General features: G+C 35.8%; 1 protein-coding gene and 1 long non-coding RNA gene across 3 annotated transcripts in view; one reads left to right on the top strand and one right to left on the bottom strand.

Moving 5' to 3' along the window:
• LOC135086793 (Krueppel-like factor luna) overlaps positions 1 to 24,656 on the bottom strand; it is a 148,605-nt gene that overhangs the window by 25,612 nt on the left and 98,337 nt on the right. The gene's annotated exons all lie outside the window — the stretch shown is intronic.
• Positions 1 to 24,656, top strand: part of LOC135086797 (uncharacterized) — a 143,512-nt gene that overhangs the window by 31,437 nt on the left and 87,419 nt on the right. Inside the window, exon 3 of the long non-coding RNA XR_010260603.1 lies at positions 21,764 to 21,819. This is a non-coding gene — a long non-coding RNA (uncharacterized LOC135086797). The remainder of the gene's footprint in view (positions 1 to 21,763; positions 21,820 to 24,656) is intronic.

Below are 24,656 nucleotides of genomic sequence, written 5' to 3'. Positions count from 1 at the left end.
GTCATTAAACAAATTCAGCTTTGTGGAATAACGTTTCAATTCAAACGTAGGTACAGTCAGCTTCAAATAGTTCGGTACCAAAGTAGTCAAAAAGTTCGCAACACGTCTTTGTTACAATTGGAATAAAGTTGTTACTATTTGACGCTGACTGTACCCACAGTTGCTAGCATATTTGTATTCTTATGTTATTTATTTTATCTAATCCTATGTAAGTATATTAACTAAACGTCATATTTATTGCACCGCCTTAGTCTCTCAACTCGACCTGTGGTTGACTGGCAGAGAATGCCACCTGGCATTAAGTCCGCCACTGTACAGTTTTTTGTGCAAAAGTATAAATTAATAAATAAAATAAATATTTATCAGGAGAGAAAATTTTTGTTCCAAAATCGCATTTATTAAAACTATTATGAAATATCACAGTGTTTAGCTCAATAATTAAATAATATAAATAAATATCCCAGGACATTTTACACCACGCTTCTAGTCTCAAACTAAGAAAAGCTTGTACTATGGGTACTAGACAACGGATATAAACATACTTATTTTTTTTTAAATACATACATATTATACCTAGTAACACCCAGCTCCATCACAGAAATTAAAATTCATCATTTCAATTTCTGCCCGGCCGGGAATTGAACCCGGGACATCTCGGCATAGTAGTCCGTTCTGAACCACTACACCAAACGGCCCACAATGAATCAATCTGCCGTCGTAGACCTTAAAACACAAAATAATAATTTAACCAAAGCAACTTTTCTAAACACCATCATTATGGTCTTAAACTTATATTACTTAGTACGAGTATGTACATTAAATTGATTTTTTTAGCTTTCAAATTGACGTAAACCTTTGACGTCGTGATAGGCTAAAATATGACAAAATCTTTTGAGAGCACAAACAGTTTCTGGAATCAAAATCAGAGGCAACCCTAAATTCTGGCAGATTACAAGTGTCACAACCAGTCGTAAAGGACGAAACTAATCATCAGTTCACACTCCACAAGGATAGCAACACACGAGCATTACCTATGTATTTTTATTTTAATATTTTCAAGCTTTTTTACGCTCGTATTCGCAAAACTTACTATGAGGTCTCACAGTACGCGTGGACGCACGGGTCACACACAAACCAATCACAGAGCTCTAATCAACGCTGTGCGTTCTATTTGCTGCGTTAGTGTGAATAATTTCTCAAAATTGCGTAACTACTTACATCTTCGTACCTACTAAATGTACCTACACTTAGTATGCAAATAAACAATTTGAATTTGAATTTGAATTAAATCTTTTCAAACACGAGACTGAAATATTGATACTCATAAATACCCCAAAACTGAAAGTCTCAAACCAAAGTTTGACAACAAGTAATCTTCTAGTTACTAAACATATTTGAATAAAGATAAAAATAGGTGTCTATCACGACACGTGTCAAACAGTTTGTAAGTTGGTAATAAATAATCATAATTGCTAGTCCTATATGAAGCCTTTCAATAACAAACCGAATCATCGAAAATTGTAAGAATAGGTCCTTTTGATCGCAGAATTACTCAATACCCGAGAGAAGCTTTTCAGTATTTGCTAAAAGATCAAAATACACAAGGGCGGCGCCGCGGGCCAGAGCTAAACAAGTACTCAGTTCAGTCACAACAAGTTGTTTATTTTTAAAAGTCGTTAAGATCGAACTAACTGCGTCGGCAATTTCCTTTTGAAGAGAACGTCGCTTCGCTGAATACTATCATCAAGTTAATTTCAAAGTAAATAAAAACAGTTTCCGAAGAATCGGGAAAACTTACTTGTACTGTTCAGGTAACTTGTTACGAAGGTTTAATTGGACGTCAGAATATTATGACATTTCGTTTAATTGCAATATTATATTTCACTGAACAGTCGCCAAAAATATAAATTAACCTTTGAACCTCTTAAAATATAAAAGCTTAAAATTTATTGGAGCCGAAAAGTACACCATTAAGTACCTGCTGGCCAATTAATTAGCGGTGAATAAAAACTTTCCAATTAATATCCAATCTGTTTAAATAAGAGCTAAAGCACACGATGCGTTGCGGCGGGCGGCACCGCACCGCAAAAATTTCGCCATATCGCGCGACGCACACCGCGTGTGCCCGGCACAGATATTTCTATGTAAGACGACGCAGCGACACCGCTCCGGCGTCGCACCGCCACCGCAACGCATCGAATGCTTTGGCTCTTACACGGTCAAAGGATAAAATTAAATTATGTCGCCATCTGCGTAAGTCCATAAATATAATCTGTTTACAAGGATATTAAGTGAAAATATTAAAACCACTGAAAAGCGGCGTCCAATTTAAAAGCTTGCTGAATAATATTTACTAAAATAACACGGCAGAAGTTGTTACAATATTATGAAGTGCCCGTCGGGGTTTGCTTCAGGAACTATTCCTTTGAATAGGAAAATCAAAGGAACTACTGCAGCGAATTTGAAACGGTTTTCACTTAATCAAAGACTGATTTTCCAGCAAAATTGTTTACAATATTCTACAGCAAATTGCTAAAACTTAATGTAAGTAACTATGTGGTGATTTGTGAGCTTGTGTGTTCGTTAGTGCTCACATCAACTTCTCCACAGATCTGAATAAGGTTCTAACAAACATAGGTTGTTAGTGCGTTTGATTCTCCGAAACGGAAAATGAACACCGTTTCGGGGAATCTACGTGACTTCTATCTAGAAATCATTTTATCTATCAACAAATTAATTTCAGCGCAAAATATGTTCAATCTCTCAGTAACAAATATTTCTTAAATATTGGACAAATTCAGTATTTTAGCATATTGTCAAAACGTAATTATTATTACTGACGGGATTGCTACCATGTTTGCACCCTAATATTGAGTTTCCGATATTGCTGTTGCTTGCAAGCGCCGTAACTGAGAAAACTTGCGGGTGAGATGTTATTATTAATTAAGGTACACGGTAGCAATCCCGTCAGTAATAATAATTATGTTAGTGACCATGAAAGTTTAAACCATGAAATATTGTCAAAACGGTTAGGTAAAATAATAAAAAGTTTCTGAAGAATGACGTCAAAAATAAGATCTCAAGAACTACTCATACAGTCATACGTAAACTTAAAGGCGACAGTTTTAAAACTATTCTTCCATCAGCCATGGATTTTAGAAGTCGAAGTTTATTATTTTGACTACGAAGATATTGTGTATCTTAAATTCAAAGATACACGTACTTCAGTTCTATTCGTTTATTAGTTACTGTAAAGTGAAGCTTTTCCGAGAAGCTGGTGGAATAATATTTGCAATAAGAAATTCTTGACGATGTTTTTTTTAAACATCGTAGTATCGTATCGTAGTAAAAGGTTTACATGTCTTTTTCACGGCTTTATTAAATTAAAAATTTACTATTGTAGTCTTATTCGTCCGTTTAGATTTGGTCTAATACGGTTTTATTTGTACTTCACCTAACTTCCAGTAAGCATTCGCTTCAAATTAGTGACGTCGTGACTATTTTAAACAAAACAAACAAACAAACAGTAATTTTTTTTGTTGTTATAAATAGGTATACACTTGAACTTTATTTATACGTTGCGATTATAAGATGATGATAGCGCTCTAGTATGCGACTTCGTTACGCGTGGACCCCGTTTTATCCCCTTAGGGGTTGAATTTTGCAAAATCCCATCTGTGAGAATGCGACTTCGTACGCGTGGACCCCGTTTTACCCCCTTAGGGGTTGAATTTTGCAAAATCCCATCTGCGAGCACCTACGTTCTAAAAGGAACCCCCAAGCAAAATTTGAGACTCCTAGCACTTGCAGTTTCTGAGATTTCGTGATGAGTGAGTGAATCAGTCAGTCAGTCAGCGACCTTTCGCTTATATGTATAAATATAGATTTTTGCGTAGGCCCGCCCGCGCGCAGACCGGCGTCTGTAATAGGCCTTATTGCCAAATAGCTCACATACGGTAGCCGCAGTCAAGGGCACCTTTACATTGTACAATTTGTGTGACAATATACCTATACTGGACGAGCATGCAGTGGCGACGTATTCCACTTTGAGCACCCGTATAAAAATAAATAGAAATTAATTTATTTCTACATCGATAGGTGCTCAAAGTGGAATGCGTCGCAGTGGCGTCCATTAGTTTATTCTGAGGTAGGCTGAAGGCACTTATCCTAAAGTTCAAAGTTTGTGAGTTTATGGATGGTTGAAGAAGTGGATGCATGTTCGTTAATTTTTCACGTAAAAGTTACTGAACAGCTTTTGATAAAACTTTGCAGAATTATTGGTTTTACATCAGAATAACATAATATGCTATAATTTATAACGATCTAAAGTTAATTGGCTAATTACAATGATAGATGTCAAGAAGCTGAATTTGACGCGGGCGAAACCACTGGCATAAGCTAGTCTACAGTAGGGTCAGAAAATTTCGATCAAACTATAATAAAACTATTTCAGAATACTCTATTTATAAAGCAAGCAATCAATCAACAAATACTTAAAACTCATTTATGAACGAGTATTCTGTGCATTTCCTAAATTCGACTTCGTAACATGGTTATTTATTCGCAGTAAACAATCAGTATCATATTCAAACCAAAACAATTAATTGTGAACTCACGTGATGAGCAAATTTCATTGAATTCATAATAGAAAATTATTTCAAATAATCTGTAGTTTCAAAGAATACTGGTATTGTCGTATTTGGTTAAACACTGAAACATTTCACGCAAAAATGAATAAATAATTACACATAGATACAAAACATGTTAGCGTATTATCTGAAATTAAATAAAATTGTACCGGATTTTGACTTAAAACGGTTGAACACAATGGTTGAACATAGCAAATTATTTGCTGGTGACAGGTGCGACATACGAAATGACGCGTTGATTCCCAGCGTTAAAACATAAATCAAATATTCACAGTAATACAAAACGGCCACTGAACCCACTACTAAAAAGTCTAAAACTATTATCAAAGTAAGTAAAAAGCATGTAAAACGGGGCCAAAGGTTACCTAAAAAGTGCAAAAAAATCTTTGACAAAAAAAAATCAAATACATTTTTTGTTTCGGACTTCAGACTGCGACGTAACCCCCGCAATCTAACTGTCGAACTCCAATTATCATGGTCAGATCATGTCACTTTAATGTTGTTGTTTTTTTGTGCACGCATAACTGCTCCACTGCAACCATCAATACCTACCTAATAGAAGTTAATCCTTCAGGCTTAAAATATAAATTGTATAAATATCATACGTGTACTCTTAAGTTGACGGGTTATTATGTTATAAGCTCATTGTTTAGATTTAGACCCAATTGTAAACACTTAATATGCAATAAAAATTTGAATTTGAAATTAATATTAATCTCTTTTACCAATGTTATACAAGCACCGCACAATTTTCCGAGACATTTAGTAAGCGGGTTCAAATCGATATAGTATAAGGGTTTCATGTACTACTTAGGTACAAAATGACTATCAATCACTGGCCTTTACGTTTGTCGCAGGAGATTAATTGCCATACCTTGAAGGTATTTGTTGGCTAGAGTCGAAAGGCGTAATTTACCACAGACCTAACAAGAAAAGTATGCTGCTCTACCACAGAATACACTGAAAAAAAGAAATTAGTTACTGCTTACACAAAAAAGTGACTTGCAAACTGAGTAATATAACCTATAACCAAACTAACTTTAGCTTACTACAAAATTGTTTGTTTAATTACAACATTTTGTTCCCCATAACCAAAGTTAGTAGTTAGTAGTAACCTCCAGTTCACAAGTCCCTTTTTTGTGTAAGCAATAACCAAACTATTTTTTTCGGTGTATTAGTAACTGTTCTACGCTTATTTTTAACAGCCAGTTCTCCAACTTTTGACAGCTACTACGTTCCGTTTGAAACCGCTACACGAAAGTGTGTTTTAAGCCGCCTCTGAAAGTTTTCCTCTCGACGTCGATTTTGAAAACTGTTGGACCTTTTGACAGCTATGTTTATAGCTTGAGTGAGACCTCTACACGCTTGCTTTTTAATCTATCTCTTCTAGATTCTCCTATTTCTATCGTCGATTTGGAAACGGTTTAGACTTTAGCAGCATATCCTCAAAATGAAACCCAACGTACCTCCTTATGTTCGTTACTCCGCTCAGCAAGAAACATAGTCGAGAGCGCACTAGCAAGAGAGACCGTTTCATTCTCACAAATTGGTGGTCTGGTTTTTACAATTACCCTTCGGTATTTTCCGTTTGTGAAATGATGAACGTACTGTGTTGCATGCCAATGACATCCAAAACGTTTGTTGTAGGTATTCAATGGCTCAATATTCGTATTTGTGAATCAATAGGCTTACGGAATTTTTCATAAGCTGCCACACAGTGGAACGGGCTTTGATAGCCCTGCCTGGGGATACAACATGGTATTTTTAACATTCACTACCAATAATAATGTTTTGTTTGTTCTTTTATATTTTATTCATTCACAAAAAAAATCTGCGGATTAAATATTATAGGTACGTACTTTAAGTTAACCCGGTTCTATTAGGCTGAGTTGCACCACCTAACTTTGACAGTAACTATGACGATAACAGGTGTTTTTGTATGGAGTTTAATAGATTTCTGACGTTTGTCAAAGTTAAAGTAAGATAGTGCAACCCAGCCTATGTGTTGTGTGCGTCTCTCTGTTTATTTAAACGCTTTGTCAGTTTGCCAACAAAATTACTTTTATCGTATTGTTTATTACACTTTTACCAACACAAGGCCTATTTCCGCAAGTTTTAACATAATTAAGTACACTCAGATGCAAAAACGTAAGTCAACTTTAGTATCCATGTACATTAAGGTATTAAGCCAATTACTTCTTTAAAGTTTTAATGAATAATAAATACATTAAAGCCTTGTATGGCTTATGCAGTAAGTGATACTATTACACCGGATGGTTTATCCGTTGCTTTCGCTTATGCTGTCCCAGGTAGAGAAAGCAAAATTGACTTATCAGTCTAAAGTAAGAAAAGATAATATGACAAAAACGTTGTGGTGAGTTTACCTTCTGTGCCTTTAAATGGGCCAATATTATAGTCTTCTTTGTTTACCAATTTAATAAAACTTAACCAAAAACCATTGCTTCAACCGTTTTCTCAAATAATTAAATCCGCGTACATACATTAATTAAGTGAAAAATTAAATCACAAAATTACAAAAAAATAACTCAATTTGGACACGCCTATTCCTTAACATTACGACTTCAAACAGTTTTATTATGCCGCATTAAAAGAACTTGTCAAAAGCTAGGCCAGATCCCAACACAGACGAAGATAGGTTAACGACCAACGTTTTAAAGTCAAAAAGGCATGTTTGACTGTACAATACCTGAAGTAATTAGGTTACACGAGGCTATTTTCCACACGCACTCCGCGAAAGAACGCTTCAGCGGGGTCAACGGACTGGGGTGGAGACCTTCAGACAGCCCAGTTCGGGCTCGTTTCTAGGTGTAAGGTCATCTAGGGCAGGGATGGCGAACTAATGGCACGCGCCACAATATTTTGGGCACGCCCGCCAATTACGAAATCTATACTAATATTATAAATGCGAAAGTAACTCTGTCTGTCTGTCTTGCTTTCACGCCTAAACCACTGAACTGATTTTGATGAAATTTGGCATAGAGATAGTTTGAGTCCCGGGAAACAGAATAGTTCTTATCCCGGTTTTTGAAATAGGGACGCGCGCGATAAAGTTTTTCTGTGACGAACAAAATTCGACGCGGGCGAAGCCGCGGGCGGAAAGCTAGTTCACTATAAAATAAAAAGTAATTATAATGTGTTTTAAATAAGGGCTATCGTATTGGCCCTCATCAGTTAGTGCCAATGTAGAGTAAGGTCCTGTCACTCGCTGGCGCCACTTGTAACTATACCCCTCATTGATAGCATTAGGTGTATTTTATGGCACGTCTATAACTACACCAAACATGTTTTTTAGAAAAGTGGCACGTTGATACATAAAGGTTCGCCATCCCTGCTCTAGGGCGTAATGGGAGACACTTAAAGCCTATTAGCCGACACGAATGATTAATTAATTTTAGCAAAAAAAAGTAATTCGGCTTAAAATGTACTTATTTACTACTTTTCAATGCACTTTTTGGAGTTGTTTTTTTTTTGTTAAGCTTGCATTTTAACATACTACATATTAGTAACTAATGTTATTGAACCTTCACACAGATGACATATTTTTCAAGTTACTTTATGTTAGTTTTAAGCCTTTAATGGGCTTATCAATTCCTTTTTAGACTGATTCGGGAACATAATATTCTTTTTTAACTCACAAACAAGATAAGTACTTGTCCAGCAAATTAATGATCATGAAACAAATCCCTCTTAAAAAACTCTTGACTGTAACTTGTTATTAATTAATTAAGTTATTGATCATATTGAAAGCTAATTAATAGGGATCGTTCAAGAGCAAGTACCCAGTTCAAGTTTAAAGCTTTGTCTCAAGACGCTCGTCACTTAACAAAACAAATACTTATCTATAATTAATTGATATTAAGCCCTGTTTTCTGAAACGCTCAAGCATGAATCTCCAGTAGAGGGTACGGAGGTTCAATTCCAAAAGTTCGGATCTTCCGATGGATTTTCCTTCAATTCCAATTTCGTTTCCGGCAAAGTCCTAGGATGCGCGGCGCGATAAGCGTTTATCACGCCAATTTATCGATTTTACGCGATAAGCAAATACATTTGCCATCTGAAATCATCGTTAAGATTTTATCACGGCGCGTGTTTTAGGCCGACAGCATGCAGCGATTAGTGGTATAAACCTACTTATACTTTTGAACTAATAACAATATACTCGTAGCTTACTGACGAATAAAGTGTTTTTTTAGATCTGCCTTTAACACATTGTTATCTGCCTCCGCCTCTGATTCCGGTTTCGGTTCCGGTTCCGACAAACCAAATTTACAATTCGCTTTCGAATTCGATTTTGATATAACCACTTTCATAACATCCCTAGTCTCCTATACCCCCGTAATACCAATCACAAGCTTCTGTATACTTGACTTTGAATTGATCTTTGAGCATTGTTTCAGAATAGCCTTACAAACTTTTCGTATTACTTAGATATTAGCCAATCAGATTCAAGAGATCACTTGCCAAAGTTTGATTAATTACTACTTAGTTCTGTGTATTCCGCGTCAATAGGTATTCTGTAGGTATAATACCTTTCAATGGGTATTGGCATTCTTGTAAACAAATCAGGTTTATATTGACATCGAATTGCTTGCCCCAAGTCATCTGATTAAACCTTGATTGAAATTTAAATAATATTAGATCACTGAGACAGTTCAATATCTGCTTCAGTAGATTGAAACTAACGCCCGTATTCACAAACATTACTATGAGGTATCACAGTGCGCGTGGACGCACAGGGTGACACACGAACCAATCATGTTACACTTTTAAATAATGTAATACCTAGTCCCTTTGAGAAGAGCTATTTTTAATATAGCACTTAATTTAATCGTCCGCATAGTTTTGTCCAGGACAGCGTTGCCAGTTTTTCTTTTCGCCGAGTCGGGACTTTGGTACTTTTTGAGTGAAAATAGCGGGATTCTTCCGTCAGAAGCGGGACATAAGTAAAAAAACGTATATAATCAAAGGTTTTCAAATATTTATCTTTTTATTTGACTTAAAATTACGTTTATGACAATAGATAGCAAAAGTAACCATAGAAAATGTATTTTAACAAAAAAAAATATATTTTAAATCAGATTCACGCTATCGTTAAATTCGTCTTTTTTTTTTTTTTTTTTTTTTTTAATATTTATTCAGTTTAGACCACAAGTGGCACTTATGAACGTCAATAGAAAATAATAAAAAAAGAAAAGGTAGCCCTTATGGGGCACTTTACATGTCTCCTTATCTTTTGGGCCCTACCAGCGCTTCGAGACAAACATATGGCAAGTGCTGAGAAGAAACGCCGCACACAGGTGACATTTACGTAATTTGTGGCCAAAATTAAAAAAAGCAAAGTTACTCCGATTCTAAATTAGTAACCTAATATAGGAACAAGACATATGGCGCCATATATAAATGATATTTAAAAAGTTTAACACTTTTTATCCAGATACCCACAACATTTTATTTAAACAGTTTTTCTTGTTGAGTAATTTATTATAATTTTAGCTCTTGTTTAACAACAACGTTTAACTTTTATTTAGTTGATATTTGGTATAAAACATATGGATTCTATACTTCCAGGTTAGTTTATTATTTCTGTATTACTAAACAGTCTACATTACTTACTATGTTATAGATATATAGGTTTGAATAGAAGTCTATATTTTAACAGTTTATTTTTTTTAAACAGTGAAAAAGTTCATGATCAAGCGCGATCAACCCGTTTCTTTTACATATTTCGAAAGAACATATCTATGGCTTTCATATGACACCAAAATTAGCTGCGTCAAACTGCGTCACCTAAACAAAATATTGCAAAACTGTCAATTTTTATGAATTTTAAAAATACTCATAATATGTTTTCAGGCACTTCCCAGAATAGCATTCCATTAGTATTCCCTATCCTTAAGATGTAATAAAACTTTTAAAAGAACTAAAAATAACTTCTGCATCGTAATTGTATTTTTTTTAATTTATCAAATTTTTAACAAATTATTAGTAAGACTAAATACATCAATGAAAACATTTGTTAGTTTTTCTTTTTAAATCACCTTTAAACTATTATTTTAGACAGACTACAGCAATATATAGGCATAAACACACTTAACGGAATTTTGGCCAACTTTTGAGCAAATTTCACCTGTGTGCGCCGGAACAAACTCAGTCACCACTTATTGCCAGGCTTTAGAATAAAAAAAGAAAAATCGAAATAAAAAAAAATATTCTTTAGGGCTGATTTTTCAATCGTCAGTTATCTTTTAACTGAAGAATAACCTTGTCATTTTGACATATTTCCCATACTAAAACTGTCAATATGCCAAACTTATTCTTCAGTTATAAGTTATCCGACCATTAAAAAATTAGCCCTTAGAATAATATCAACTTGTTATTATTCTGTGATAATAAGGCGTTTCAAACAATAGTCTGGTGAAGTGACTGTCTCTCTCCGAAAAGCGGGACCGAGTCTGTCCCGCGCGGGACATTTAAATTTGATCTAAAAATCGGGACGTCCCGCCAAAATCGGGACGTCTGGCAACGCTGGTCCAGGATTAGATTAATCTTATATATCCTCAGAGGCATGGATATTTTTAATCTTAAAATTTTTACTTACTATAGGATAATCTTTTCAGAATGATTGATGAGTACCTATTAAATTATGAGGGTGATATTTTTTTCTAAGTTTATTTCATTATAAAAACATCTCACTTTTTTAAATTCAGAGACACAAAAAACAGCGAATATTATGAGGATGCTTATTCATAAATTTACGTTGTGTAGTTGTCCCTTTAATTTTCACGTTGCGAGTCTAAAATTAGCTAGTTTAAGGGCTATATTTCACCGGGACACCATGGCGGCGCAACCAGTCGCCGCTACCAACAAAATGTATACAACTCTATAGAGAGTTACTCACCTGGTGTCCGTTTGGTTGCGCAAAGCGGTATACATTTTGTTGGTAGCGGCGACTGGTTGCGCCGCCCCATCATGGTGTCCCGGTGAAATATAGCCCTTACAGGGCTTAATAAGTTGGTACTGTGCAGCCCAAAAGCATTTATCAATAAATACTCGTAGGCCAGTGATGCGACGCGTATACAATACCCTGTAAATACCCGCCATTTGCTCCAAGCGGGTTACGTATCTATTAACCTATTCACTATTCAAGCGAGAACGCTACTCGCTTGAGCTATTTATTGGGTTTTATAATAGCGATAGAGGGTGCAAGTTACGTGAATGCGGTCAGATTTTTATAAAACTTTTGATATTATTGATCGAGAAAACGGATAACCTTAAAATTAGAGGCTACAATCACAGCTACAATTCTGTACCAACAAACACTTGTCTCTCAATTTTGGTCATTTGCCAGACCGTTCATGGTTAATCAGATTTTAATATATTCTTTTTACTGTAGCAATTAGATGTATTCACTCTAAATTAGTACTATGGTGAATTTACTCGTACTTATTTGTTTCACACTCATAAGACTGAATTATTGATGAGTAAGATTTTTATAAATATTTTAAGAAAGAAGAATAGAAAAGACATGCATACTTACTTACTCAATTTAGTGTGATGTGTCAGATAAGCGTCGCGGTTACCCGTAAGCTATCTTCACCTTACGATTTAGGTACTAAGTCCACAACAGGGTCAAATTGCATCACAACAAAAGTATTAATGATTGTTTACGGTTGGTTAGTTACATCTACATCTAATACAAATATCATAAAGCTTCTGCTTTATAACTCAACTAATCCAGAGTTTGTTTAATCTCAGGAACTACTGGTCCGATTTGAAAAAAATATTTCTATGTTGGATAGCCCATTTATCGAGGATCGTTTTAGGGCCTATTTAACATCACCCTTCAGCCAACAGAGGCGGAGCAGTAAATGTTGCAAAAAGGGAAATATTATTCAAACTCTTTTCACGCGTAAGTAGTCGCGGACACAGCTACGAGTAGTTTCGAAACATAAGGTTGATGATGAATTTGAATCATTAACATCGAAGTATATCACCAGGTCAGGCGGATCTGGGTTAAAGTTCGTGTGCGCGCTCCCGAAAACTAATCGCAACTATTTGTGAAACGATTTGTCGCTTTCCGGCTCCACGAGCTACTCGTATATTGATGTGCTGTAAATTTCAGTTGCAGGCGACGCAGACGAAAAGTTAATAGAATTTTACTCCATTTCAAGGAAAATGTAATCGCAACTAGGTACCTAGTTGTAGGAAATAAACTAGTTAGGCTGAGTTGCACCACCTAACTTTGACCGTAACTATAACGATAACCGGTGTTTGAAGTTTGACAGACTTTTGACGTTTGTCAAAGTTAAAGTGAGATAGTGTAACCCGGCCTTAGTTTATTTTCCCTTGTACTTTGATTTCCCCGCGTGAAACTCAGTTTGTTTCAGAAAGGCTAATTTTCCCAATTAAGTAAATATCGTAATAAATTATTAGACGATAATTTTCATCAAAAGCCGTTCAGTGGATTTGCGTGAACGAGTAACAAACACAAATCTACCCACACACATTCACATTTGTTGGATAGGCTAAAGGTATTATAAATATGTAGGATAGAATAGGATATTTACTACCTACCTAAGTAGGTATTCTAAAACCTGATCTCACCCCATCAATTCAGTCAGCCATGTTGGCCTTCGTTTTCAACTTTTGAAACATAATATTTATGCGTAGCTATCGTTTCCATGCCGTTGGATTTATTCGTTGATCGTTCTTTATTACGTGCGACGTCTGAAGCCGGATGGGTCGCCTGGGGCATATCGAATACTTAAATGATAGCTTAAAGATATACACTGAAGGCCTTATAATAGGTTAAACAGGCCCCGACGGACACTAAAAATGGCGAATTCAGGGTCAAATTATTGATTGAAATTAAAAGAGAAGCACTGGTTGGTTGGCCATATTTTACTACTGTCAGCTAATACTTAGTAAAGGTATGTAGTAAAGTTAACACCAGTTATTATTATGCGTGCTCGCACCGGAAAAAACCTATCAGTCCCGGTATCTATTCTGTGCTATAACTGAAAGAGCTGTAACCCCTATAAAAACAAATATAGAATAACACATTAATCTGTAGGTATAACATTTACAGTGGCTCAGAGACTGCTTATCAGAGCGTGTTATATTGTTTAAAATAGCTTATCTGAACGCGAAATAACTAATTGTGATGTATGATTGCTAAATAAATAAACAATCAGTGTAGTCCAACGGATATTCATTGGCAGGATAGTGCTGGGCTCATTTGCCGTAGAGCTGATATCCGATGGAGTAGACATGTTTTGTGAAGATCCCATCTTGAAAACGTTGCACACGCCCTCAAGCAAGATGAAGCGACCTGATATGCCGAGTATTCAGGCTAGAAAGAATTGCTGAGGAGGGCTCAGGGACATTGACATTGGGATACAAGTATAACGATGGTTATCTAAGCCAGTATCCGACCGTGACAGAGTTGTTTTACCATTGGTCGTCCGAAACCCACGACGAGTTACGAGCCTATGAGTTAAAAGGCCAACTTTCGTAGGTTTCCATAATCTCCTATAATATAAAAATGAGTCGCAAAATCTGTTGGTAAGCGCTTAACTCAACAACGCTTGGACCAATTTTACCAAATATTTTTTTAATGTTCCTTGAAGTCCAAGGATGGTTTTTACGGCAAGAAAAATTCGAATAATTTCCAGGAAAACCCCGAGCGAAGCAGTGGGCGGAAAGCTAGTCAGAGATAAATCTTTTATCTTTCAACCAATATAATAGATTTCTCCTTTTATATATTTAGATGAAATACGATTTTCTGACCCGATTATTATTATCAAAATTTCTTAATTAACAAAAATACCCACAGCAGTATCTGACCAACACCCAACAAGCTATCTCGCACGAAATGAGAAAAGTTTAAAACTATCAGTAGCGAACTTCATAGTTCGCGGTTGTATCCCGTCAGATACAAACTTCGTTAAAACAGTCGGAAAGGCCATTACTATCGAGCAGTTTAATTTTGCGTATATTCCAAGCACGTCGACAGCACATCAGGCTGTACACAGTTGGATAAACCTCAACTTGAATAAACCACTATACTTTGTCAAACCTGCCCCCCTAGACAAAACGCACTTTTTGATCGAATCGAAAATCGAATCCGTCAAATTCCATACAAAAAAGGGGCTTTTCGACCACTTTTCGACTGGTTTGCGATTATAATGGCACTTTGTCTAGACCCACTGGTCAAGGTAATCGGCTTAAAAATACAAAGGAAACTCCTGAAAAGAAACATTACAAACATTTTTTCCCTACAATGCTGAAGTTCTCTATTTAAGCTTCTTAATTGAAGTCAAGGACGGGTATACGTTTAGGGGAGGTGGAAGCGGGAGGTAGCGAGTTGGTAACAGTTTAAGGAGTGGGAATATTTCGACAGATATTCTGGATTTGTTTTTCTACAACACGATATTTTCTATAAGCAATGTGCGTAGGTTCTACTTAGGTAGGTGTTGTGTGTCGGTGTCAGTACTACAAGTACCCACGAGGAGGATATAAATACCTTGTGGAAGCTCTTTTGTATGGAGACAGCGTCGCTGGGGCTTGAGGAGCGTGCCATTTAATACAATACCAGAAATACAATAATCAATGTAAATACCAAGCGAAGCTCGGGACTAACTGGTAGAGTTACAACCGAAAGCGGACTTAAATTAGTTTTAAAGCGAAGTTTAATCCACAATTTTTGTTCTAAACGAATGCAGCCGCGTCTACAAAATGGGAGCTTGTCGTGAAAAATATAGCTGACCTAATACTTGTAATCAGGTCGGCCGTTGACTCTGAAGCTCCTAACCTAAATAGATGAATTTATGCATTTATTAGAAACCTACACCGTTATTGCCAATTACTGACTAATTGCAATTATTGCATCTTCCAATAACCACAGTTCTAATTGGAGTTACTCGGAGTACACACGATCACCACGGTATCGTTAACTAAGCTGCAGTATCATGTATTTATTTGTCATCCACAAGATAGATAGGGTTACATGGAAATAATATGTGTGAGATTTTTTGATTTAATTAAGCAATTGGGGATTTGGTGTACTTACTTGTATGTTCAAGCTAGATTCAGTCAAAATACGCAGAAAAACTTTTTAATTCTCATCAAAAGTTGAAATCATTATGGCTTTCACTTTGGTTAATACAAGTTTTTTTGGTAAAAAGCTTAATTACCTGGAAATTAAAATGTTTATTTTAATAATTTGTAAATAAAAAGCTCTGCTGTAATTTTTTTTAAAAATGTCTTTTGTTTAGGCGTGAAAAAAAAAGAAATAATTTGTTTAATTTACAAGGCATTGTTAGCTGCAATAATAATACAGATATACTCGTATTTCTCTGAAATCTTCGACGTTAACCTTATAAATAGTACAGTAAAAGGTCTCAGCGAACCATGATATGTAAAGTACATATCGACCATATAGTCCAGTAGAATTAGCTTTTAAATCGGAAATAATTCCTACAAAAGATTTTATTGTTTTAATGGCTTCATTGGTTGCCCATTAAGACTCTCCTAAGTTTTCGACTTCGACGGAGTTGTGCTTAAGTGGTGGGGGCCTCCGAAAGGGGCATTTTTTCGGTTTTCCGGTTATACCGCGTAAAGGACTTACCCTATCAAAAAGTGGTCTTCATGACGGTTGAAGGGCACTTAATCCTGCATTGAATAAGACCAAATTCATATGTTTTGGACAAACCGTTCTCGCGCTAAAGTTCGGCAAAGTAGAAAATATACGTATAATTAATGACCCTCTCCACGTCCAATGGTTTGTTACCCACAGGCTTCCAAGTCTTGAAAAGGGCCACCTCAACCAGTGTAACCCTATCAAGGCTTACGAGCTTGATGCGCCTATCCTTGTTCGTCCCAGCCGTTCCTTAACTGCGGATGCTGCACCTCTTCCTGGCACTCACCTGAACGACTCTGTGTTACCTACTGTGGCTGCCCCTCTTCCTTGTATCCTCCTGCATGACTACGTTGCCTAGCCGTATGCCTGGTCTAAGGTTCGACGCCAAAAATCAACAACAACAAGTTCATATTAAAACGCTGAAGAGTTTTTTGTTTGTTTGTTTGAACGCGCTAATCTTAAGGATTACTAGTTTGATTGAAATCATTATTTTTGTGTTGAATAGCTCATACATTGAGGAAGGCTATAGGATATATACAATCACTCTACGACTAATAGAGGCGAAGCAGTAAAGAAAAATGTTGCAAGCACGGGAAATAGTATTTAAACTATTTTCACTCCTACGAAGTTGATTTTGTGGCGTCGAACCTTGGACCAGGCATATGGCTAAGCAATGAAATCGTACAGGAGGGTACAAGGAAGAGGGGCAGCCACATTAGGTAACACAGAGTCGTTCAGGAGAGTGCCAGGAAGAGGTGCAGCAACCGCAGTTAAGGAACGGCTGGGACGAACAAGGATAAGCGAATCAAACTCGTGAGCCTTGTTAGGGTTACACTGGTTAAGGCGACCCTTTACAAGGCTTGGAAGCATGTGGGTAACAAGCCATTGGACGTGGAGTGGGTCATTAATTATACGTATATTTTCTACTTTGCCGAACTTTAGCGCGAGAACGGTTTATCCAAAACATATGAATTTGGTCTTATTCAATGCAGGATTAAGTGCCCTTTAACCGTCATGAAGACCACTTTTCGATAGGGTAAGTCCTTTACGCGGTATAACCGGAAAACCGAAAAAAACGCCCCTTTCGGGGGCCCCCACCACTTAAGCACAACTCCGTCGAAGTCGAAAACTTAGGAGAGTCTTAATGGGCAACCAATGAAGCCATTAAAGCAAAAAAATCTTTTGTAGGAATTATTTCCGATTTAATCAATTTTTGTGTTTAATTCTACTGGCCTAATAGCAGCATGTGGTTTGAAATCAAATGTTCCCATTCGTACATATCACAACGAAAATAGACGTCTGAATCTCAATAATTCTATTTTGATCGACCCATTACGACCCATCTTGAAATCATATTCGAAAACAAACAGCCGAAATCTAGCATCATTCCTCTTAAATGCTTTTTACATTTGAAACTTAGGACTTAGTCAAAAGTCAAGAAATTTGAATAATAGAAATCTTAAATGCTCCACTTCAGTAGTGCTAAACGGCCGACACGCGGGCGACCTTTTGTGGAACAGTTAGAGCCATTATTCATTTTAATCTTGCGTATAGGAAAATGTAAGAAAGAAAAATCTCGATGCATTGAGTGAATTCCTTGAACTGCAATTGTGAATTTTCTCGATATTCAAGCGTCTAGCCTGTGGATCTGCATTGTTGAAAAGTCGGGTTGTTTTAGAAAAAATAGATCGTCTTCCTTTTTCCGTTAGAACGGTCTTTTGCGACTAAGAAAATCGAAATTCCTAAAGCAGATTATTGTGTTAATTGTGTTTTGTTTCCAAAACAAAAAAGTTACATTGATAACTATCCAAAAACAAATTGGCAAGAAACAATAACCATTATGTAAATACAAAATAATTGATTATTAAAATTCAACATTAAATACAATTACGAATTTTCAATCAAGCGGCGGAGTTATGATCATTTAGAGTGGCAAATTTAAATTGGTTATTGGTAAACGCATTACCGTAAAATCCTTATTATCCGTTTGTTCAATTACAATGGGAATTGTTATTGGAAGGGGAGACATTAAATTATTGTTTCACTATAGCTTGTGTCCGGCTTTGACCGTTCGAAATAATGTTTATCACATAAAGAACGATTAACTTAATGTCGTTATTAAAATTTCTTAGCGATTAGAGTCGCTTCTCAAAAACTACATTTTAAAAATAACTTGAAAAATCGAACTGCCTAAGGCGGGAATCGAACCCCTTAGGCAGGTCGGTTTTTCAAGTTGTTTAGTTAAAATATAATTTAATGTCGTTATTAGCCAATTAGTTACAAAATAATGTACCTAATTCTGATATATTGTACTGTGTATAGTAATGTTCCACCAAAATCCGTTCTGTAGTTTTTCTGTGAAAGAGTAACAAACATTCATCCATTCATTTTTTTTTACATGTATAATTCATAGGAAGGATATTAAAGGTCGTAGGCATTTGAAAAGATTAGGAATTTAATCTGTTCAACATAACGCTTCCGTGAATCCGGAATATCTCCAAATAACAGCTGACTACATTAATTCAGTTCTATTTTGACGCATCCCCTCGGGAAAATAATCGTGGGAACACGTGGAATAGGATGGGAAGTACAAAAATTAGTTTATTTATAAAGATGCGACGCGCGTGGGTCACGCTCGGACTTCCCGCAGAGAATTCTGAACGTTATTGGTTTATTTTGCACCAACAAACGACTGACTTATATTTTTGAATTCCAAAACAAATACCGAATACCTTTGTCTGGTCAATGTCTAGCAAAATCTATGATAGAAACATTAACAAAGTGTAAGCGTTATTTTGCAACGTTAACGTTACTTTCTAATTACAAACGAACTAATTGCAAAACTTGAGATTTAATTTCATAAATCCGCCAGTAATTGGTTCGCGTAGTAGTTTAGAAGTGGAACGGGTGCGGCATAGTTTAAAAGCTTGAGTTGAGAACTTGAGACTTGAGATGCACCCTTACTTCTCCTTTAAACTAGAATCCTAGGAACATCTAGAAAGTAATTGCACAGTCAACTTGTGTAGTGTAGTTTATAAGCTGTTGAGTTTAAACTGTTTTCATAAATATTTTTCAAGAAGTTGTTTTCCTTGAAAGAAAATCTAGCCGAATACTTTTAACTTTTTATGTACTATTATATGTGTATAAAAGTATTTATAAAGCATATAATACCTAATATCGTATGTTTTTATAATTTAGGTACTGAACATTTAGTAAGCAACAATTACGAGTACAAAAAACAAGGCTTGAAGTAAACTAGGTAAATTAACCTATAGATTAGATAACGTTTCAAAACTCCTGAAAGAAAATAATCTACAATAACTTATATTTCAAAATACAAGTTTATGTTATGAATGCCAGTTTGGTATCCTTATTATTTTCTGTTAATGTTTCCGCTTCGGACACATGATAGGCACAATAACAATATATTATATGTATAAATAGACAGTACAGTCGCATGTTTTTATTATCAGTAGCTGCCGTATAGTGTTATTGTCATCATCAAGTATTAATGAACAGATGTGTCATTTAATTTATCGTTACTTTTCAAACTTATGTACAAATGCTATTTTGTCGTCTAAAACAGTTGAATGTAGGTAATAATAACAAAAAGTATAGTCAGAAATGCTGTCTACTGTATGTACTAATTGGAACTGTTCTGGAAATAAGTCACTTAAAATTCCAAAGATAGTTCTTTTAAGGTCTTAAATGATTAAAATATAATACGTAACCTTTCGTGACCCTTTTAGAAATGTATGACAGTTAAAAACAGTCTGCACGGGGATCAGCTGCGAAAGGTATTTTTTAAATTAATAAATTGATACCGATTCGACAGACATTTCTCGATTTCGAGACATTTTGAAAACTTTGACATTAGTTAATCTGTGATGTAATGACATGGATTTTTCTGTAAAATATTGTTTATTAGTTCATTAACGTATCATTAGAAAGTTTTCCTATAACTGCAACGATTTAAGGTTTCCTTACTTCTTTTTCAAAATTATTATTACTTTAAAGGACATCATCCACGTTTCATATATTTTTGGTCCAAAATCAAAAGTGCCGGCCAACAAAAAAAAGTGCTGTATTCTGACAGAATACGTCTGCCTTAGCATTTGTTACTATGGCACCAAAGCCGTAGCTCCACTGTGCGTCGAGTATTTGAGATCTAAAAGTCATCGACTATTCATACATTTTTTGTTTAAAATCAAAAGTGTCGGCCAATAAAAAAAAAGTGCTGTATTCTGACAGAATACGTCCGCCTTAGCATTTGTTACTATGGCACCAAAGCTGTAGCACCACTATGCGTCGAGTATTTGAGATCTAAAATTCATCGACGATTCATACATTTTTTGTTCAAAATCAAAAGTGTCGGCCAATAAAAAAAAGTGCTGTCTTCTGACAGAATACGTCCGCCTTAGCATTTGTTACTATGGCACCAAAGCTGTAGCACCACTGTGCGTCGAGTATTTGAGATCTAAAATTCATTGACGATTCATACATTTTTTGTTCAAAATCAAAAATGTCGGCCAATTAAAAAAAAAAGTGCTGTATTCTGACAGAATACGTCCGCCTTAGCATTTGTTACTATGACACCGAAGCTGTATCACCACTGTGCGTCGTAGTATTTGAGATCAAAGTCAGTCGTTTCATATATTTTTAGAACTCAAATACTACGATGCACAGTGGTGCTACAGCTTTGGTGCCATAGTAAAAAATGCTAAGGCGGACGTATTCTATCAGAATACAGCACTTTTATTTTTTGGCCGGCACTTTTGATTTTGGACCAAAATGGATGATGTCCTTTAGGGTACGGATCTCACAATTACGTAAAATATAAACTTGAATATTCGAAATCAAGAATTTCATTGTAAACAGACAGTCCGACCTAAAAGCTGATAGTTTCGAGAAATTGGAAGAATTGTTTGAGTGCTCTAGAGGTGTACTTAGGATGGGTTATTGGTAGTTGAATCTCTAAAGGGACGAACGTTTTGAGTATTGTTTGGGAAATCCGATAGTTTAGGCAGGTACGCCTCCGAAGTTACGCATATCAAACTAGTATAATGAATATGTTCAAAAATGAGTATACATATAGGTACCTACCTAGCATATTCATTAAGTACCTAAAGAATTTAAAAGGCAACAAAAGTCTTCCAATATTATTAAAACGTTATTATACCGATAAATACTTCATGTATTAAATTAATACATCGCGACATGTTCTCCTTAAATAGGTATTATTTCATTGTACATTTTCAGAGCAAAGGAGCTTGCTTGGTAATTTAATCGCGTAAATTAATTAACGGCACTAAGATCAGGCGGCAATATCAAAGGAATAAGGCAATATCAAGTCACTTCTGTTACACTTCTTATAAGTAAGACAGCGGTATTAAATTATGTCATTTTAATTATTTTTTGTACAATCTTTTTAATATTATCTTTTTGTTCACAGGTGAGGCAATCCTGAACGCTGGGAAGATCTGTATTCTGCAACACAACAGGACAAAGGTACCGCCGTAGGCCCGCGACTTCGTACGCGTGTATCCCGTTTTACCCCTTAGGGTTAGAGTTTCGTAAAATCCTTTCTTAGCCTACGTCATAACATCTACCTGCATGCCAAATTTCAGCCTGATTCGTCCAGTGGTTTGGGCTGTACGTTGATACATCACTATGTCAGTCAGTCAGTCATTCAGTCTATCACTCACCTTTTATATATTTAGATAGACCATCCTAAATTGGTAATTGCAGTAACAATTTTAGCACTCCCTACGCTTTTATGTCCCTGACTCAAATTAAAAAATAATTGTGTGCCAATACAATCCTTTAAAACACAGCAGGAGTTTATTCATTTACACAAACCTAGAAAAGCAAGTGTCTGAATGTGGCAACAAGATTGCAAACAAGTTGGAGTTGAAAGTTAAATAAAGCATCAAAACAATTTTATGAAGCTACGAGCAAATGTTCACGCTTCCCATTCAGAAACTAAATATTAAATTTAAGCACACATCCAACCTCATAACAAGAACTTCAATATCAAAGCAAACTTGCAGCAATTATTTACAGCGCGAGACTGCTTAACCATAATAATTAGCCAAAACTGCTGTTAATTCCAGTCTTCAAACTAATTAAGGTTTCGCTTTAACACTTCTCGACGTTAGGTGCTTGTCCGACACACGTCCAACTTCACCGCAGTCCGCACAGGTTAAATAATTACCGGACGTTCACGACGAAAATCGAATTACGAAGCCGGCTACGGGCGCCCCTACGAAGTTTATATTTCGATATGATCGGGTTTGTCACTTGACCGTAAATATGGGTCGCTTCGTGTAATTTTCAGTAAGCCCAACTTATTGTTTACGTCTAAGAATATTCAATTTATAACGCTAACGTGCAGTAAACAAGAGCTGTTGCTAGTGATTTTCTGGTAGAAAACGTTTTGACTGATAGAAAATCAATGTCGGCCAGGTACAAAAATATTTGTTTAACCTACAATATAGAATACCTAACTGCTTGCTCGATTATCGAGGATGGATAAATAAAGTGCGGTTGTTGCCAAATCTTTAGCAGCCTAAAGCTAAATTATTCCAACGTAAGCTACTTTTTGTTTCCAAAATAAACATAGTAGGTAGGTACCTACCTGAGCGATACGTTTGTGAAAAACTGAAAGCTACGCGTGCAAAAAGGCATATTAATAACAAATAACTCGCGCCAAAAATCTACCGCCGTCACTTGTTTTTATGCGGTCATCAGTTTTTTTTTCTTTTTCGGCGTCACTGCCGTGCACTGAGTGATTTCGCCGGCCGGCAAGCAACTTTATGCACCGGCATAATCGACTTACATACTCTATGGTCACTCTCGCTATCTACGTGAGTCACTCGTTACTCATCACTGGCCTTTACAACAATTACTGTACAATGACGCTCTATGTGCTGTGATAATTGCAGGTACTATTTTACGGTAGCGGAGAATTGTAAACAACTAGGGTATTTATCCAGGTCGCACACAATGCAGCGCAAATGAACGGGTATGGCTGCGTTTGCTACCCAGTGTTATTTTCAAAGCCGGTTGGTTTTGTACTGTATGGTACTCGGTCCATGATACCACAAAGGAAAAAAACAATAGAGTGTGCATACGTACCTATGGTGTTTACTTTTGTTAAATGTTTTATTTAACAGGATCTATGTTGAGTATTATGTAATAATTCTTATGGATTTATTTAAATAATCAAAATCCTTTGAAAAATACACAATACTTATTATGTAAGTACTTACCTACATCAATTTAAATACTTGTTTGTAAAATATAGAATTGTTTCAAACTAAAGTCTCCTAGAATATTTCAATAGAAAAGTTACCAACTGCATTTTGTATGACGTGAAGTCGCGCTTCAGCTAACATTTAGCACAATCTTTTCACAATTTCAATTCACATACGCACGTACAATGTTTTTTGTATTAACGCTTGGTTTTGAGATTTCGGTTGAATTTGTAAAAAGTTATCAAAATATATTTCTTATTCATTTCTTTACCACGGTAATAAGAGCAAAAATTTTGAGCTATCGACGATTTTTATCATTTTATCACGATTAGAAAACAACAAACAAAATTCATACTAGCTATTTTGAATTCTGTTAGCGACTGTACGTCTAGGCGCTATGTTGTCCCTACAATAGATCGCTAAACGTGTCTCCATGACATAATGCTTGTACAATGCGCAATTACAGGCTGCCTGTTGGCGATTCACGCGACGCGACGCACCATCAGACACTCGGAGTAATCGCGGTAATGTCACTATACAGGTTAATGAAGGGCATCTGTCCCGCAAGGCGCAAAAAGATTTTGGAAAAAAAAACCCGACTGTGTGAAGAAACGGGACTACTTACGTGTTCACAAATGCAGTCAGAGGCATCAAATACATACATGATGGAACATAATATTATTGTTTTGTAGAATTTGATGCCTCCTTCTGGCAGGTGGGTATTTGTTAATATTTAACCATTAGTAGCAAAATTTAACGATTAGTTATTTAACTATGAATCAAAAAACTGGGCCAAAATGTAAACTAATAGTTAAAAAATGTACTAAAAGTCAAACTAACCATTGTTCGAAAAACATTTTTTTCTGTTAATTAACCACTTGTCATTTTACATCTCTGTCAAATTTGACTATTGGTTATTTAAACTACGAATCCACAAACTGGGCCTTAGGCCCGGTTTTTTGATTCGTAGTTAAAATAACCAATAGTCAAATTTGACAGATGTCAAATGACAAGTGGTTAAATATCAGAAAAAAATGTTTTTCGAACAATGGTTAGCTTGACTTTTAGTACATTTTTTAACTATCAGTT

This window comes from Ostrinia nubilalis, chromosome Z, assembly GCF_963855985.1.
Source record: "Ostrinia nubilalis chromosome Z, ilOstNubi1.1, whole genome shotgun sequence".
NCBI classification, from domain to species: domain Eukaryota; kingdom Metazoa; phylum Arthropoda; class Insecta; order Lepidoptera; family Crambidae; genus Ostrinia; species Ostrinia nubilalis.
Note: the sequence above shows the minus strand (reverse complement) of the source record. Positions and strands in the feature narration are given on the sequence as shown.